The sequence below is a fragment of the Pinus tabuliformis genome, chromosome 2_1 (genome assembly GCF_031772625.1).
Source record: "Pinus tabuliformis cultivar Carrire ecotype Pingquan chromosome 2_1, CPIR1, whole genome shotgun sequence".
Lineage (NCBI taxonomy): Eukaryota > Viridiplantae > Streptophyta > Pinopsida > Pinales > Pinaceae > Pinus > Pinus tabuliformis.
The window spans coordinates 606,644,680-606,663,185 of NC_142299.1; the positions used below are offsets into that span (position 1 = coordinate 606,644,680).

The 18,506-nt window shown below is 33.3% G+C and overlaps 1 pseudogene; it reads left to right on the plus strand.

Moving 5' to 3' along the window:
• The first annotated feature begins 374 nt into the window (after positions 1-374).
• Positions 375-2,948, plus strand: LOC149201963 (GDSL esterase/lipase At1g28590-like; annotated as a pseudogene).
• The last annotated feature ends 15,558 nt before the right edge of the window (positions 2,949-18,506 follow it).

The following is an 18,506-nucleotide window of genomic DNA, read 5'->3' on the forward strand; positions in this document are numbered from 1 at the left end:
AATTAAATAAGAACTTGAGTGATTAGCGCGCATGTTAATTATGACCGATTAAATAAAACATTATTTGTTTACACATGGTGAACCTCGAGTGTTGGTAAGTGCACTTCTTGTGAACTTGAGTGATTAGCACGCATGCTAACTATTTGTAGAAGTTTCATTCTTGCAAACTTATTATTACTTTGAGATTTATGAGTCAAAATTACAATAGATTGATCCATAGAATAAGCTATAAGTATAGATCTATCCATCACAATTTTAGATCAGGTCATCTCTTTCATGAGCTCTAGAGGAATAGGCAATTAAAGGTATCGAGAGTGAATTGGTTTCAAGGCCAATATAAGAGAGGTTTAGATATATTTTTCCACTAAGCAAAGATGAGGGGACGCACAAGATTGTTGTTAGGGCTGGTGATGCTGATGATTTGTATTAGTCAGGTAAAACAGGTGAAAGCGACACCATGTTTTACAGCAATGTATAGTTTTGGAGATTCATTAACTGACACCGGAAATGGATTGGCTTCATCTCCTTTGGTTTTCCGTGATATTGGGTCTTCTCCCTACGGGGAAACCTTTTTTCACCATCCAACAGGGCGTTGTTCAAATGGACGTCTAGTCATAGACTTTTTGGGTATGCCACACTCTCCATTATCATAATAAGTGTTGTGTATATATATATATTTGTGTATGTATATTTTGTGTATTGATGTTTATATTGTGTGTACAGCGACTGCATTAGGGTTTCCTTTCCTCCAGCCTTATCTTAAAGTGGGCACATTGCCGCTAAGTGAGAGGGAATCTGGAGTCAACTGTGCTGTTGCTGGTGCCACTGCATTGGACCCTTCATTCTTAACTGAAAGATTAATACTTACTCAAACAGAATTATCCTTAGATGTGCAAGTTGGATGGTTCCAAGAGTTGAAACAAACAACATGCACAGCAAATTCTGGTAATGTTATTAGTAAATACAAAATTATTTTTTATTTAATTCTGAATACAATTTTATGTAATACTTTGTTCCATTTGAATGACAGATTTGCCAGAATCATTTCTCAGAAGCTTTGTATGTGATGGGTGAAATTGGAGCAAACGACTATTTAGATTCTACTTTTACTCTAAAACCATTGGAGCAGATACAAAGCCTCACTCCTCTCATCATATCAAAAATTCAGAATGCTTTACAGGTAATTGTATTTCAATATATAATAATATTTTGATTCAGAATGCTTTACAGGTAATTGTATTTCAATATATAATAATATTTTGATTCAGAATAAGTTAAAACTTGGACCTTGCACCTTTCCTCACCTTAATAGTTTCTAATTTTTTTTTAGATATTTACCACTTTCTTCTCATAAAAGTTTCAGCGCTCTTTTTTTTTTCCCTAAAGCAAAAGTTTGATAAAAACTAAATTGAGCAATTAAGAAAAGCGCTTTAAAAGGACTGTCTTTTTTATATTGTTTTTATATTATTTAGTTTTTAAAATAATATCAGCCGAATTCAAAAGCTTTGTTATTTCAAAAATTTTAACTATTTTTTCGCTGTGTGATTCATTTATAAATATCAAAAACCTCAAAATATAGACATCTTAACTATTAACTTGTTAAAAAATAGACTATTCTAATTTTTTCGAATTATATGTACTCTTGCAAAATATTATTTTATTATATTTACACCGGGGTTTCTAACCCTATCACAGGATGGATCAAAGTACTCTGCGTGTAATGATTATCATTAATTTTGTTACCGTTGAAAAAAAATTAATATAAATATTAAAATTTAAATTTAAATAAAAGTAAGAGTTATAACTTTAATTTTATAATTAATTAAATAATTAATAAAAATAAAAATTGAAATTTTTGTAATATAAATATTAAAATTAAAGTGAAATTAAAAAATAATATTAAACAATAAAGCAAAATAGACACTAACGGTTAGCCTTCACATTTCTCTATGAGTGTAATTCAATTCACAAAATATATTATGTTTAAGCTATGTTGTAAATCAATTCACAAAAGTATTAAGAATAGAATAGAGTATATATATATATAAAAGAGATAAAAAGATATAATTTTTTATTCAATGAAAAGAAGAAGATGAAAAAAAAAAAAGTTATTTTAATATATTTCATATTATTAAAAATATAAAAAAAATTTTAATATAGTTTATATTATATGAGTAAATTTTGTTTTTATATAGAAGTTTTATATAAAAAAATTGTTTTTAAATATTAAAGATTTAAGCTACGGGATGGAATTTGGCAGGTATTGATAGAAAATGGAGCTCAATATATCTTTGTTCAAGGAATTCCACCATTGGGATGTTCACCCTCAGTTCTTACTGTTCGATCATCTCTCATCAAAGAAGATTATGATGAGAATAGTTGTCTCATATCCTACAATCAACTTTCCCAAAATCATAATACATTGTTGCAGGAAACATTGCAACAACTAAGGGTCCAATATCCACATGTCACTCTTGTATATGGAGATTACTATAATATTGCCTTAGAAATACTCAAAAATCATGCAGCATATGGTATGTATGGTAGCTAAATTTTATTAATACCTTTTATATATATAAATTTGTTACTATTAATTTGAATAGCTACTATAGAGAAATATTATCTTTCAATTTACTTTTATATTCTCCATGACATATTTCTAATGTTTATACTGAATAACATTTTCGGTGTTTGAACAGGTTTTAGTAACATATTTCAATCTTGCTGTGGAGGCGGAGGTAGTTACAACTTCAATATCCTTTAGTCTATGTGGATCAGAAGGGGTGGTTGCATGTTCGAATCCATCAACATATACCAATTGGGATGGCATACATCTAACTGAAGCTACATATGAAATCGCCTCAGATTTCATTCTCAATAAAGCTGGCTACACACAGCCATCTTTCAGCTCTTTGAGTGGGAAAGCTTGTCCTAAACTGAAGGATTGAATATATTAAGTAGGATATATACTATCATTTCAAACTTTCAAAATGGTTTTTATAAAATTTAAGTAGGAATTGAATAGGGCTTATATAAAATTTTGAAGAACGATTTTTTAATAGTTATTTAATTGATTTTAATTATTTGTATATTTTATGATGATGATGATGATTATGAGTATATTTTATGAGTATATGTTTATTTTAAATAGAATTTTTAAATTTTTATTTAATTATTAAGTGAATGGTAAAAATTTAATTTTCGATTTGTACTTTTAATAATAATTAAAAATATAGAATTGACATATCTCAAAATAAATTAAGATCTTTTGTTATGATGATGATGGTTAATGTCTACTACTGAGATTAAACTTTGGTCAATCGGATGAAATTATTTAGTTTTTAAGGTTTTATACCAAATGGTGAATATAGAGAGCTTATATAAATCCTTGAACAATGAAATTTTTAGTTGTTATTCCATTGATTTTAGTAATGGTATATTTTATATATTTTATGTGTATATGTATGTTTATTTTGAATAGAGTTTTTAATTTTTAATTTTATTATTAATAATTATTAAATGAATGGTGAAGGTTTAATTTTCAATTTATATTTTTAGTAATAATTAAAAATATAAAGTTGAGATATCTGAAAGATAATTAAGTTTTTTTTTATTTAATTAAATAAATATATTATTCACAATTATCATATTTATGATATTAAGATCTGTTGCTTATTGTTAATTTATTATGTTGAATATATATATGCTTAATTCTTTTATTAATTTTTTTTAATCCATAATGAAAATTATAATTTAATTAATCTTTATTTTTTTAAATTTTTGTAATCTAAAATATAATGATATTAAGATCTATTGATTATTGTTAATTTATTATGTCGGCTTAATTCTTTTATTAATTTTTTTATAATCCATCATGAAAATATAATTTAATTAATCTTTATTTTTTTAAATTTTTGTAATCTAAAATATATTTTAAAAATTAAATTTTCGATATTTATTATAAATTGATACTAGAGATATTTAAATTCTATGTAATTTAGATAATTAAATTGGGGCGGGCACGGAATACTTTTTCGGGGTTTACTTAAATGAACTCCAGGCAGGCAGAGAGAATACGGCCATGAGCAGCACGACGTCCCGGTTGAAAGAGAATACGCCCACTTTCTCAGTAGGTGATTCTGAGCCGGCAACAACCGCTGATAGTCGCTTTCGGCACCAATTTGTTGGGCTTGGCGTATGGCCTCTTCATACTAGGGCTTCCGCTGTGCTAAGCTCGACCTCCTACTGCCCGAAGAAGCTATGATGAGGATGTTATCCCCTCCAAAGCAAAGCCCATTCTCTGGCAGCTTGTTTCTCCTATGCGTTCCCTCGCACAAGGGCATGAGATGGTATTGAGAGTAGCGGAGCAAAATACTCTTTGTATAAGACCAGAGCTCTTGCCTTTAACTAGTAGGATTCTGCTGCGATCCACCCTTAATAGGGAGATGTTGGATTGTTACCTTCGCTTTAGGTGTTTCTATCCGGACTTGTTTCCTGGCGGATTTAAGGGATGCCCAGCTAACAGACTTCCTTTTCAGGGGTTATCCCTGTCCTTCTATAAAGAGGAAGCCCTCTGTACCAAACATCCCTGAATTCAGATCGTATCGACAAGCAAGCTTGGCTAGAGCTCTATAATCAGGATATCACCAACCTTTCTCTTGCACTTACAGTGTCCCTGTAATTCCTTGACAGCATGCTTAGGTAACTCCTATAGGTGCCATGTTCCTATTCACTTCCCGACTCCTGGCTAAAGAGAAGAAAATGAGACCAGGCGCTCAGTCGTGGAAGCGGGTGGAGGGCTCCTGATCACACTAGTTCACGACTTACATATCTTATTTTGGTTGGCCTTTTTGCCGCTTTCTTTAGAAGCGGTGGATTTAATCCCACCTCACCTAGCCAGAAAAAAAACGAATACTTAGGGCGAGCCTGTATCCGGAGGCGCTCGAGACTCAATTTAAAACTGCCTCCCACAGCTCATCCTTATGCCCAATTGTCCCATTATCCTGTTCTTTCACTGCTCGCCCTTCTCCCCAATTGTCCCATTCCCCACAGCTCGTCTATTTCGCACACAGAAATACCCAGCTCTCAGAGAGTTGCCGTCAGAAACAAAGGAAGCTATTCCGGGGCCAGAGGAAACTATTCTGAATTATGGAAGTTGTGTCTGTGGTATTTCTTCCCAATCACCCCCATTCCCCATAGCTCGCCCAGTTTGCATACCAAAATACCCAAGCTCACACCCGATTTCCGCTAGAGGCAGAGGAAGCCATCTAGGTTTACGGTAGGGCCAGAGGAAGCCATCAATAATTAAGAAAGCTGTCTGATTTGGCAGAGGATCAAAGCAAAAAAACGAAGCTATAAAAGTTGTCGAAATTGCAGTAGGTTTCCTTTTGTTTAGGGCCACCTAATAATTATGAAAGCTGTCTGATTTGGCAGGGGATCAAAGCAAAAAAACGAAGCTATAAAGGTTGTCGAAATTGCAGTAGGTATCCTTTTGTTTAGGGCCACTGAATATACAATATTTTGGTATGGATTGTCTGTTAATTATGGGTGTATTTTTCCTCTTTCTTCTGAACATGATCTTGTATGTATTTTTACTGATTCTTCTGAATATGAGCTTGTATGTATTTTTCCTCATTATGTAATCTCCTTGATGATGATGATTTACAATGTTGCATAAATTATTGTTTCAGGAACTAGTTTTGCTAACTCTGGTGGTGTATCTCTCAACTCTGAAGCCTCCTGATTAATGTGGATTCTCATCATGGCCATGGATATAGCCACCGTTGTCTTTTTCGGTGGGATACCATTTTACAAGCACAAGCTTCTTGCAAGCAGCCCCATCACTCAGATTGCTCGCACTGTAATCTGTATTACAAGAAAAAGAAACATCAGCATGCCTTCCAATAACCAGTTGCTTTACAAGAACCACTATATGGAGTCAATTAAATCAGGGCAAACTACGCTATCCCACACAAATAATTTTCAGCAAGTTCCAGATTTTAAAATCATTTTATGGTTAAGACTGTTATTCCAAAAAGATAAAAAAGTATTAATAGATTCTCAGTCTTAAATAACTATAAACCCAAACCTATTTGTGTATACACAATTAACAATTATATCTTGATATCTACTTTTGGTGGGCAATGCGCTACTTTTTGGACAAAGCAGCAGCTATGGTGCAAGACTCCTCAGAAGGGTATACTAATACACAGGGAAATATGAATTCAAATCCATAAAAAATCTACGCAATAACTCAAGTAGAATAAACACGTATATTAAGAATGGTGTCAATCTGGTTCTCTTGCTTAATCTTTAAAATGGTTGCACTAAAACAGAGTACATCTTTGTTCATAAAGCAAGGTAACTCCATGGATAGAAACGTCAGTACACATTTCCAGGCCAGGCTTCTCTTGTGGCCCTTTCCAGGCTTTGTGGGCTTGTTCTCGTAATTATATATGATTGTTGCCTTGTACATCTAGCTAAAAGAATAACAGGAAAGGAACTGTTCTGGAAAGGGTTGGGATTGGTATGTTCTAAGCATGGTGACTGCAATCTTAAGTTGAAAAGAAGAGGATACATGTAGAAATATAAAGCTTATTTGATAGCTCTAGAATTACAATCCCTCTCCATGGTTATTTATTTAACTCCACCATTACTATCTTTAGAATAGCAAAGGTATTTACTTTAAAAAGATTGTAGGAATAATTCTATGATCAAGTTTTCTGTGAGTGCCCAATTTTCTGGGTAGTGTGATCATTTTTATAGTTGAAAAATAAGCAAGTTTTCAAGGATAGTTGGGTAACTATTTAAATGAGTAAATTGGATTATATTTGTGGATTTTTTTAGAGATATTTAATTTCATCAATTTTATGTTTGTAAATAATTTAGGTTTGATACAACAAATGGTATATTAGTTTACTTTTGGTGCATAAAGATCTACACTTTTTATGAAATATACATACAGACATTAGTCTCCTAAATCTGCATGTTTCATTTTAGAAGTTGTTATGCATGTTTCATCCTCTAAGACTTTAGAGTCCATAGAGATATAATGTTTAGTCCCCACAAATCTAGTCTTTAGTCCCCCAAATTTTCATGTTTCATCTTAGAAGTTGTTTAGGATGTTTCATCCTAGAAGCCTTTAGCGTCCATAGAGATATACATGTTTTATCTTGGAGATTGACAAGAAAAATAAAAGTGAAAAATTCCTTCATTCATTTTAATATTTATTTTTATAATAAAATTAGGAATGTGTGTTTTTTTTTAGTTTTGAATATGAGTTTTTTTTCCCATTATTGAACAATTCACAATTGTGGTAGTTTATAATCAGGATTTCCAAGGAGGTGATTCATCGGAAGTCTCTAACAATTCATGCACCCTTAATTATCACTTTTCTCCACAATCAAGTCCACTTAGCTTACTACCCATTTGCAAAATCTTAGCAAGTATTATGCCATAAGATCACTCATATCAATTCCATTTACAAATTTTTACTAAACTAAATAAAAATTATATTAATTCTTACATATTTGACTATAAATGTACACAAATTTATATATATTATAAAATGAATGTTTCAATAAAAAGTATCAAATTTCCACCATTCACTTATTCTATTAGTTTTGAACATAAATGATATCCTAATTCATAAATATTGTAAAATAATAATTTTAGTTTCTTTATAAATTAATACATCTATATTATAGTATATTTGAGAATTCAATTACTTTTAATTTTGGATCATATTATAGTTTTATTTTTATTTAATTTTGGATTATATAAATTATGTTGGTGAGTTAAATTTACATTAAATTGTGAATTAAATTGTAAATTACAGAATATTTTAAATTATGATATAAAAAGTTTTATTAATTTTTAGATAAGTAATTTTTTTAATTATATATCATTTTTACCCATGGTAGGCTAAAGAGGTTTTTTTATCTTTAATAAAATCAAGAAACAACCTTTGAATGAGTTCTAGTTAGCCAAGTTAGATTGTGGCTCTTTTCCAAAGATTTAAACTGCTCTCTACAAGACATATCAAGAGTGTATTTGATATTAGGATTGGGTTGTAATAATCAAATTGATAGTTCCTCTTCTCTAAATGATGGCAAACTTGTAGGAATTATAAAAGTATCATAGTTCCCTACTTCTTAGCTCTTCAAACCATAGTTAGTATGCTTTCATAAAAACCAAGTGGAATGGGTGACTAGTTCATCCTCTTTGAAGATAGTAAATTTGTAAGGGTTATAAAGACTTCACTTTTTCATATTTTTTAAATTTTCAAGACATAGTTATGAGTATGATTTTCATGAAAACCAAGTGGCAATTCAAGTGGCAAGGAACAAGGGAAGTCAACATTCCATGAACATTACCTTAGTAGTAACTTCACAGACTTATGATTTGATGTTGAAGTAGAGTAATTATTTAAGAAGTGACTTTAGTGCTCCAGCAGTTGGCATAACGGTTTTTTAGGGTTATCATGGAATGCTTATAGGGGAGGCTTTATGGTTTCTTGCATTGTGGTGAATTGCTCTATTTCAAAACCATTTGAATTAGTACTTTCTTTCCTATGACCTTGAATGCTCAACAAGGTTATGTTTTTGGGATCACAATTCACTTGAGTAGCTCATTTAGTGGCTTGTTGAACCTTGTGGTTTTTTCCTATTGGAATTGCTTGGATAAATTTTCTCAGTTTCTTCTTTTGAAGACCTTATAAAGCACCTCTATTCACATGGAAAAACATAAATTTAGTGTCCAAATTTATGAGGACAAACTTTGATTTTGAAGGTATTTTACTCAGCTACCATTTGTTTGAAAGGATGTAGGAAAATGTCTACTCATTAAATGCATGAGAATTGGAAGATGGAATTTGTGGTTGTTCTCTAATGATTCCAGAATGGAACATAATTCACATTTTGAGACTACGTCAAGCCACTAATATCCATGGAGTTGTGAGAAGAGAGGAAAGTCTTATTGAAGAGAATAGGAGTTCAATTTTCTATGTGAATGGTAGGATGCACTATCATGAAGAAATTAGAGATACTAAATATGCATTCATCATGGAAAATATGTATGGTTAGAAGAGGCAAACACAATCTTTTCAAGCTAGGTGTATTGCTATTTATCATATGGTTTTGAATCTAGTTAAATTAGTTGTTGATGAAATTAAAAATGAAGAAATTGCCCAACAACAACATGATAATTAGTAAATGATGCTTATGGACTAGAACTTTCAGGCCACATGAAAGAATCAAGAGGAAGCCAACAACCAGCATGCATTTATCTATTGTTAGTGTTTGAGGTTTTTCCAAATTGTTTTGTTTCAAGTCTTTTAGAGAAATTGGAAACTTTATTTTTTGAAGCAAAATTCTAATTTTTATATTATTTATCCATTGAAAAACCCTTATTATTTTGTATTATAATACAAAATATTCAATCGACTTATTATTTAGTAATTTTTTTTTAATTTTAAATCAATTAGAACAATATTCCAAATTTAATTCTTTCCCTCTCTAAATCAATTAATATATAATTTCAAATTTAAATTTTAAGTTGTGTTCCAAAACTATCTTAATATTTCTAATACACAACATTAACTTAACTTTCAATTTTTTTTCAGAGAATTTGGAAACTCTATTTTTTGAAGTAAAACTCTATTTTTTATATTATTTATCCATTGAAAATCACTTAATGTTTTATATTATAATACAAAATATTCAATCAATTCATTGTTCAGTAAATTTTAATTTTTAAAATTTTTAAATCAATTAAAATATAATTCTAAATTTAGTTTTTTTCTCCATAAATCAATTAATATATAATTTCAAATTTAGCTTTTAAGTTGTGTTATGATTTCAAATTTGGCTATTAAGTTGTGTTCCAAAATTTTCCTGATTGTTCTAATACACAACATTTTTAATTACTTAGATTTTTTTTTATTTTTTTTTAATATTTAATTTTACAATAAACAATGTCAATTAGTTTAAAATTAAATTAAATTATAATATAATAGTTTATTGCATAGATCTATTCAAACTATATTAAAATATATAACCATAATTTATATATGTTTTTTAGTTTATTATATTTAACTTTTTTCAATGACTATAAGTTGCTCTCTTCAAGAATATGGAAAAAAATTAGAAGAACAATGGAGATAGCTCCAAAGAAACTAGTCCCTACTTCTTTGAATAATGGGGTGAAATAATTAATTGATGTGTAAATAATCTATGGTGTTTATGCCACAGAATATGAGTAGAAATGGTTTTATACCATATGTGATCAATGTGTAATTTTTCATGTACATAAAAGTTTGATAATTAACCAACCATTACTACCTTATATGTTTGAGATACTTTTCTTTGGTGTTGCTAAGTGTCGATCTCAAATATGTATGCAATGGTTATCACTGTGATAATACCTACCTTTGTCCAATTGCATCAAAACTAGTCTTATTACCTTTGGCATGCAAGTTGATTAGAAATGGTTACATATCATAAACAAATAATGTGTGACTGTTCATGTGCATAATAGTGTGAACCAACCATTTTCCATCTTATATGTCATTTGTGGAATTCAACTATCCAAGTTCTATGAAAATCACTTACAAATTCTCTAAAGTTGTTGAATTTGAGCTTTAATAAAGATACATAATACTAGAAGATAGCCAAAATCATCCAACTAGAAACCCTACTTTATTATTTCTAAATAATTGAAATCAATCATTTTTGTCCATTACATTCTAAAGTGAGATCGCTCCATTATTTTTACATGTTATGGCAATGCTAAACTAGCTCGTGTTTTTTTTACATGTTAGGGAAATGTCACAATGAAATAGGAGTTTGGTAACTTAACACACGTATTTGCTCAATTCTCTTTTTTCGAAGTTGGAGACACTAAAGGAGGCAAAAGAACCAAAAGTGTGAGGGTGGTAGAAGCACTAATGATTCACATATTGGGATTCCTCAACATTGTTTTGATTGTGAGGCAAAGCATACTATTTTTGTTATGACTAAAGATATTCAAATTTATTAGTATCAATACTATATTAATGACTATTGAAGAGCATGAGATTTGCATCAATCCATAAAGTTTCTACTAAGACTCAAGGTTTCATTCATAGGGTCGATTATTCCTGTAATGAGTTAAAATAGTATTCCTTCTAATTTTGAAATGGTGAGCCTACGGAGTGTTCATTTCAATTATCTCCTAGATTGTATGAGAAATATGTTTTCTAGGGAAAATTTAAATGGTAGTTATTAGATAGCTATGAACCTAATGAGTTGTACATGTTTCTAGAATGTAAATCTAAAGGGTAATGTCTCGGTGTACTATAGGATCCAGTGATGGAATATAAGATGCACACTAACGTCATTGACAAGGTACATTCTAACACTAACCTTAACAGACTTGGGGATGAAATCAAGTCATTTATTGTGAAGCTATATGCTAAGGTAAAGGAACCAAGAGCTCAATTTGATTTTGTTTTTTATAGAATTAGAACTAGTTTAAGCTTTTTTATATACATTTTTATACGTGAACATGTTTGGAGAGTTTTCATTTCAATTTTCTTAAAATAAATAAAAAAGGCAAATTTTATTTTATTTGTATTAATATTCATTATATATAATCTTTATAATATTCACACACTACAATAAAATATATTTGACGTACTTAAATATTCACTATTTTAATGTGAATGCCTCCATTGATAAGAAAGCTCATAGAACTGCTTCAATGAGAGTCAATGAAGTGTCAGTGGGAAAATGAGAAAGTGGGGTGGGGGAATAAAAATAGTGAGGGAAGAAAATAGGAAAATGTGAATGGAAGGGTTGGGTATAAATTAGTCATAATGGTATAAACAACAATTCCACTTCAATATACATCAACAGACATTAACTTTCAATATAAGGTCAGTATGGTGAGTTTACTTACAATGTCTAATTATGTACTCAAATTTAAACTCAGTATGTTAGAGTTTCCACATTCCACATTGCTATGATTTTCAAATTCTACAAATCTGGGGTTTTCATATTGCACAAAACTAGGGTTTTCAAGTTACATAATGAGATTTCCTAAGAATGCACATATTGGTGTCGTGGTTGGTAGCCTAGGCCTTGCCAAGCCTAAATGCCTAGGAACACATATGCATTCTTAGGAATAAGCACACATTCTTGTGGGAAAGTGTTCCTGATAGCCCCATTACCACTTTTGGGGCCATCATTTTCATGAAAGCTCCATTAGTTGATTCACTTGTTTTGTAAATTATGCATTCTCCTTTTGAAAGTATCATCATAGAATTTCTTGCAACATTCCTTCATGCACTTCATGCTAGGTGTTCGCTCATTAGTCGACATAGTTTATTTCCTTTGCCACACATAACTTATGTGATTCCACAACCGCTTGCCACATGATTTTTCATTTATAAGATATCGCTGGAGTGCTAAGTTAAATTTCATCATGACTATTCCCTAATTCCAAAAGATTGCATCACATTTTACTTGATTTCTTCCACTTCTTTGAGAAACCCCCACATATTCAATTTATGTATCTATTTATTACCCTGTTATGTTCATCCCATCGTTCTAGATTGGTTGTGGTTATGAGTACTGCAATAGGTTATCATAATTCATTTCTTAGAACCCTCATTTATTTATACTTATTTTTCTATCTTCTCATATGTTTATTATCATTAGAGGGGTAAGTTTCTTCCAATTTGGATTTCCTCACATGTACTTTAGGGAATTGCAATACTATTTCTCATTTATAATTTCTCCTAATCTAGATTGGATTATTATATTATTTGTCTTATATATCAATGCTTTAAGAGTGGAAAAATTAGAGGAATCAACTTGCAAGTTCATTTTTATTAATAGATACGAGTTTGAAAAATTGGGGTCTCGAACCTTCCAGATCCATTTTGAGGCATTAAAATCTTTTTTTTGGGGGGTCAAAAAACTCTTGCTTGAGCGAGACCCTCTGGTGCTCAAAGTTCATATGCAAAATATATGCCTCCTTCAAGTTGATCTATTAGACAGAACACCATGGTACAAATGGATGTCACATTAGCCTTTACTCATGCATATGGGGCTACCATGTGTGGACTATCAAAAAGTGTCTAGAAGGTCCAAAATTTTAACTCTAGTTGAGGTTTGAGGGAGTCAAACCTTACCTCTAGCTAGCTATTGGGTTGTGTGAAATACTAAGCCACTAGGAGAAGTAGGGGTTCCATTAGATGCTATTGTATTTTTTTTTGTACTTAAGCTAAGCAACTGAGAGTGGGACGTTAGAGAAAAAAAATAAAAAGGGTTAATATTTTGTACCAACTTTATAAGTCATATGTGTTAGGTAACTCAATAGAGAGCACCTCTTTCTTTGTCTGTATATATTTTTCGATACTTAAAGAGAATAGAGAGCAAAACAACCTCACATTCTAGCTAGGTTTTCTTTTGTAAAGGTTTCCTAGGGAAAATTTTGTGCCTATCTTGGTTGTTATGTGTATTTATTTTCATTCTATATTCCTCACATTTTAGCTAATTTATTTGTAAGGATACACAAAATAAATAAATAATTTGAGATCTAAAAGGAATTAAATTCAAAGTAACAATTTCAATATTTGATCAGATCTATTGTGATGCACTGTTCCAATAGAATAAACAGAACAATTTACTAATCATCTCCACATATTGCCTAAATGGTTGATGTCTTCTGTCACGCTTCCCACAAATAATTTTTTTTTTTGTTATAATACAGCAATAATAACTCTTCTACATATGGTTATTACATTCATAATCACATAAGCATTATTACCTTAAACATAATCATTGATTCAATATATGGTTCTTATTTTCATATTCACATATGCATCATTACCTTAATCATAATCACGGCTTTAATGATACAAAATCTAAGTTACACAACAGTCATATGGAAGTGAAGGCTTTATACACCAAACGAGAGCTTATGGAATATGCGTTGACTGTTTACGTATACCTATAACATCGTAATGGTATTGATAGTGTTAGCCCGGGAACCCGTTAGTTGTATAGTGGCACTGACAGTGTTAATAGCATATTTATGAGCACAACTATACCACTCAGATTTACATATCCCGAGAGATCGGGGTTGATAGTCTGTCCGGCGTTCATAACCTCGATCCAGGTGTAGGCGTTTCCGTCGTCCATTTGGAGAGATGAAGGGCAGATGGCAAGCTGCCATGTGCGCCCTGCACAATAAGGTCTACGGCCCTGACTCCTCGGCCTTGTCATTTTTCGCGCCGAAACTCTCCAAAGGATACCGGCAATCGAACGGCTGTCAACGTTTCCTGCAGATCGAGGGTTTAAACCATGCCACGAACCGGTAATGACGTGGAGCGATTTATATATCTGTTTTACACTTCCGGGTAACCTTAATTCTCATTTCACTTTCTCCGCCTTACCGCAACTCTGTAGCTTGACTCTGTTGATAATTCTTTTGCATTCCACTGCACCGACCTTTAGCCTCTGACATGCAGCTCCTGCCATTCGACTCGGCCTCATCACTGCTTGAAGTTAACGGCACTCAGGTTTACATGACACCAAGTGCAGCTAGGGTGAGTGTTAATGTTTTTTCATTTCTCTGCTCTGGTTTCTTTTTATGGATTTACGCCAGGGTTTTCATGTTGCTAACAGGGCTAAGGTTTTGTGCAGGTGGTGAATCGTTTCACCATAAGGAACAAGGGTTCCTCATTCAGCTGCCTCGCCCATCGACAGGTAAGCCTCGAACACTTCTCTCAGCAATGCATACAGGGTTTTTGTGTAGACAAAGTCTGAGTTTCGTTCATTCACTTGGCAGGGGTACTGGGCAATGAATCTCGGGTCTGTCCCCTGCACAAGCTCAGGGTCTTCCTGAAGGCATTTAGTTTTTAGTCTTTGTTATTCGAACTCCTTTGTTACGAGACCCGTCTCCATTAGTTTGATTGTATCACCGTGACTTATTATCATATGCAATTTACCGTCTCAGACTGTGTACTGGTACTCTTTTTGGAGCGCAGACTATGATTATTTTCTTGAACTCGGTCTCTGCCTGAAAGGGTTGATCTTATTTAATGTTGTTAATATATAGAATGGTATCACGGCTGTCTAGCCGTTTGCTTCCAATGAACTGTTGCAAGTTACTGTTCGGTGTTTTAATATAAACCCATATCTTTTACCGAATACTTTTGTTTTTACCTCAGTTTAGATGAGTAATATGTTGCCATTCGATTCCGACTTGGATACCTCATTAGCTGAGCATAAGCTCCGGCTAGAATGGTTTACCAATCGGGGTTTTGCCGGCTAGAACTGACAGAGGGAGCATGTAACCCTGGTTACCATTGCTCTGCCCTCGGCGTCCATTCTTATTGTTTATGTTATAAATAGCGAATGTATATTCTTTTATTCAGCTTCCGCATAGCCTGTATACGGTAATATAAAACTGTTATGATGGAATCTGGTTTTTGTTAACCCTCTTTGAGGTTTTCCTCACGGCTATTGGGCCAGGGGTTCTACGTATAACAACTCTGTTTTATATTATGTATATTTCGTGTTACGGCCCAGCTGGTTGAAGGAAACACCGGTTCAACGGCAATATATATATATATATATATATATATATATATATATATATATATATATGTTTTGATGTTACATGTAGGCTACAGGCTTCAACAATGGACATATAGATATTTATGTTTTCGATTCTCTGTATAAAAGATTTCTAGATTCTGTTCTTGAATACATATCTAGGGTTTATCACAACGATCTTTATTGTTGATTATCTGCTGTCGTTAAATGATTAAGCTATTGATTCGGTTTAGATTCTTATTTCGAGAATGGTTGCAAGTTCTTTCGTATGGAATTTTCATACTTTCCCTTATCGTATGCCTGTTATTTCATTCTCTGTTTATAATACAAAAGCTAGTGTTTTTCTCTTTTCTATTAACAAAAGAACAGTTAATTTCAGTCTCTGTCTAAATCACAGAAGTTAATTTTCTTTCTCGTTTCCTCTTAAGAAAAGAACAGTTATTTAAATTCTGTCTAAACCACAGATACCAGTATTCTTTCTTCCTTTCCGTTAAAAGAGAGCAGTCAGAGGTTTTTCTCAATACAGAATAATAACAGAAATACTTCAGTAGATGTATGCATTATAAGCCATACCTGCTTCTCTGCAAACCTACTTGTAATGCTTGCCAATCCACCCGTCCGTAGGAAGAATTTCCTCTTTGTCCTTCCACCCCCAAGCACTTGCAGGTCCTACTCGACCGCAATTACACTGGCCTCGCCAGTAAACGCTATCTGATCCTAACCAGACATAGCGTACACAGGAAAATTCTTTCCCCTTATGCCATCTGATCCTAACCAGACATAGCATGAATATTTTCTTTCTTCTCTGCCATCTGATCCTAACCAGACTTGGCATTTTTCCCCCTTTTTCCTCTGGGGTCTCAACTACCTCAAGGTAGTTAGGGTTCCAATGTAACTGATTCCTCAGTTACTAACCATGATTAATCATAACTCAGTTCAAATAGTACCAACACAATTGTCTTTCATTAACATAAAATTAATAACAGGATTATACATATTTTCAAATAAAGTCTTTGTTCAATAATTACTTTCACTATTTACTAACATTAACTTTTCACAAGGGATGTTACATCTCCCCCTCCTGAAAGTCTACATCGTCCCGATGTTGCTGTTCATCCAAAAACAGTCTGGGATAAGTATCCCTCATCATTTGTTCATCTTCCCAGGTGGCCTCTTCAGGCCCAAAGTGCTGCCACTGCACTTTAACCTGGCTGATGACTCTTTTCCGCAGCTCGACTCTTCTCCGATCTAATATGTTCACTTGTTCGACCAGGAACTCTCCTTCCAGTTCCACCTGAAACACATAACAATTAAATCAGCTGCTTACTAGTATTCTATTTCAGTTTACATTATATAACAGTCTTCCCTTACCTGAATGTCCTGCCAACTTATTATATGCCTAGGGTCATACACATATCTCTTTAAAACTGATACATGGAAGACATTATGGACCCGAATATGGCTGGGTAGGGCGAGCTGGTAAGCTACCGGCCCTACTCGTGCCAGAATTTGGAATGGTCCACAAAAACGCGGTGCCAATTTGGCACAGGCATTCCATTGGAGGGTACTTTTCCTAGCTCGAATTCTGATGTACACATGTTCACCCACTTGGTACTCTTTAAATGTTCTCTTCCGATCTGCAAAATTCTTCTGCCTGTCCTGTGCCATCTTTAGATTAGCTCGAACTTTTTTCACCATGACCTCCATCTCTTCCAACATCTCAGGACCCAGCAAGAATTTGTCCTCCGGTCCACCCCAACTGGAGGGCGTGCGGCATTTGCGGCCGTAGAGTACTTTGAATGGGCTCATCTTCAAGGATGAGTGATAGCCATTGTTATAGGCGAATTCCACTAGATGTAGATACTCCTCCCATCGCGTAGGTTGCTGCATCACATAAGACCGCAACATGTCCTCCAACACTTGATTCACTCGCTCAGTCTGTCCGTCAGTTTGCGGATGATATGCGGTGCTGAAGCTCAATTGTGTTCCTAGACCTTCAAATAAGGTCCTCCAAAAAGCTGAGGTAAATTTAACATCACGATCAGATATTATTACTTTCGGCAGCCCATGAAGTTTAAATATATTTTGCATAAAAATGTTTGCGATTTGAGCTGCACGATAAGTGGATTGAACCGGTATAAAGTGAGCCGACTTGCTGAGTTTATCCACTACCACCATTATAGAATCATTATTCTTTTTGGATCTCGGCAAACCAGTAATAAAATCCATGGTTATGGTCTCCCATTTCCATTCTGGTATGGGTATTGGCTGTAGTAGTCCTGCAAGATGCTGATGTTCAGCCTTCACCTGTTGACACTCCAAACAGCGCGCCAGGTATTCCACAACATCCTTCTTCATGCCTGGCCAGTAATACTCCTTCCTTAGTGAGGTGATTAATTTCTGGTAACCAGGATGTCCTGCATAAGGACTTCTATGATTTTCATCCAGAATCTTTTCTTTAATACTGCTCTGATTGGGTATATAAATCTTCTTCTGATAGCACAAAATGCTGGCTGTATTCAAGGTGTAACCTTGTTGTATGGAACGGGTATCTGAATTCTGCACTAAATGCTTCTTTTGCAAATATATCTGATCTTGCGCCGCAGCCTCCTCAATTTCTTTGTCAAGAGTGGACCATCCTTGACTGATACCAATCTCATAAATGCAATGCACTTTTCGGCTTAGTGCATCAGCCACTCTGTTCTCCTTCCCCTTTAGGTGTTTAATTTCGAAATCGAAATTTCCCAAAAAGTCCACCCATCTTGCTTGTCTTGCGTTTAGAGTGGGTTGACTAAAGTAACTAGTCAAGCTGTGGTGATCCGTCATTAGCAAAAATTTCCTCCCTACTAAATAATGGTGCCACATCTTCAAAGCATGGATCACAGCGGTTAATTCCAGATC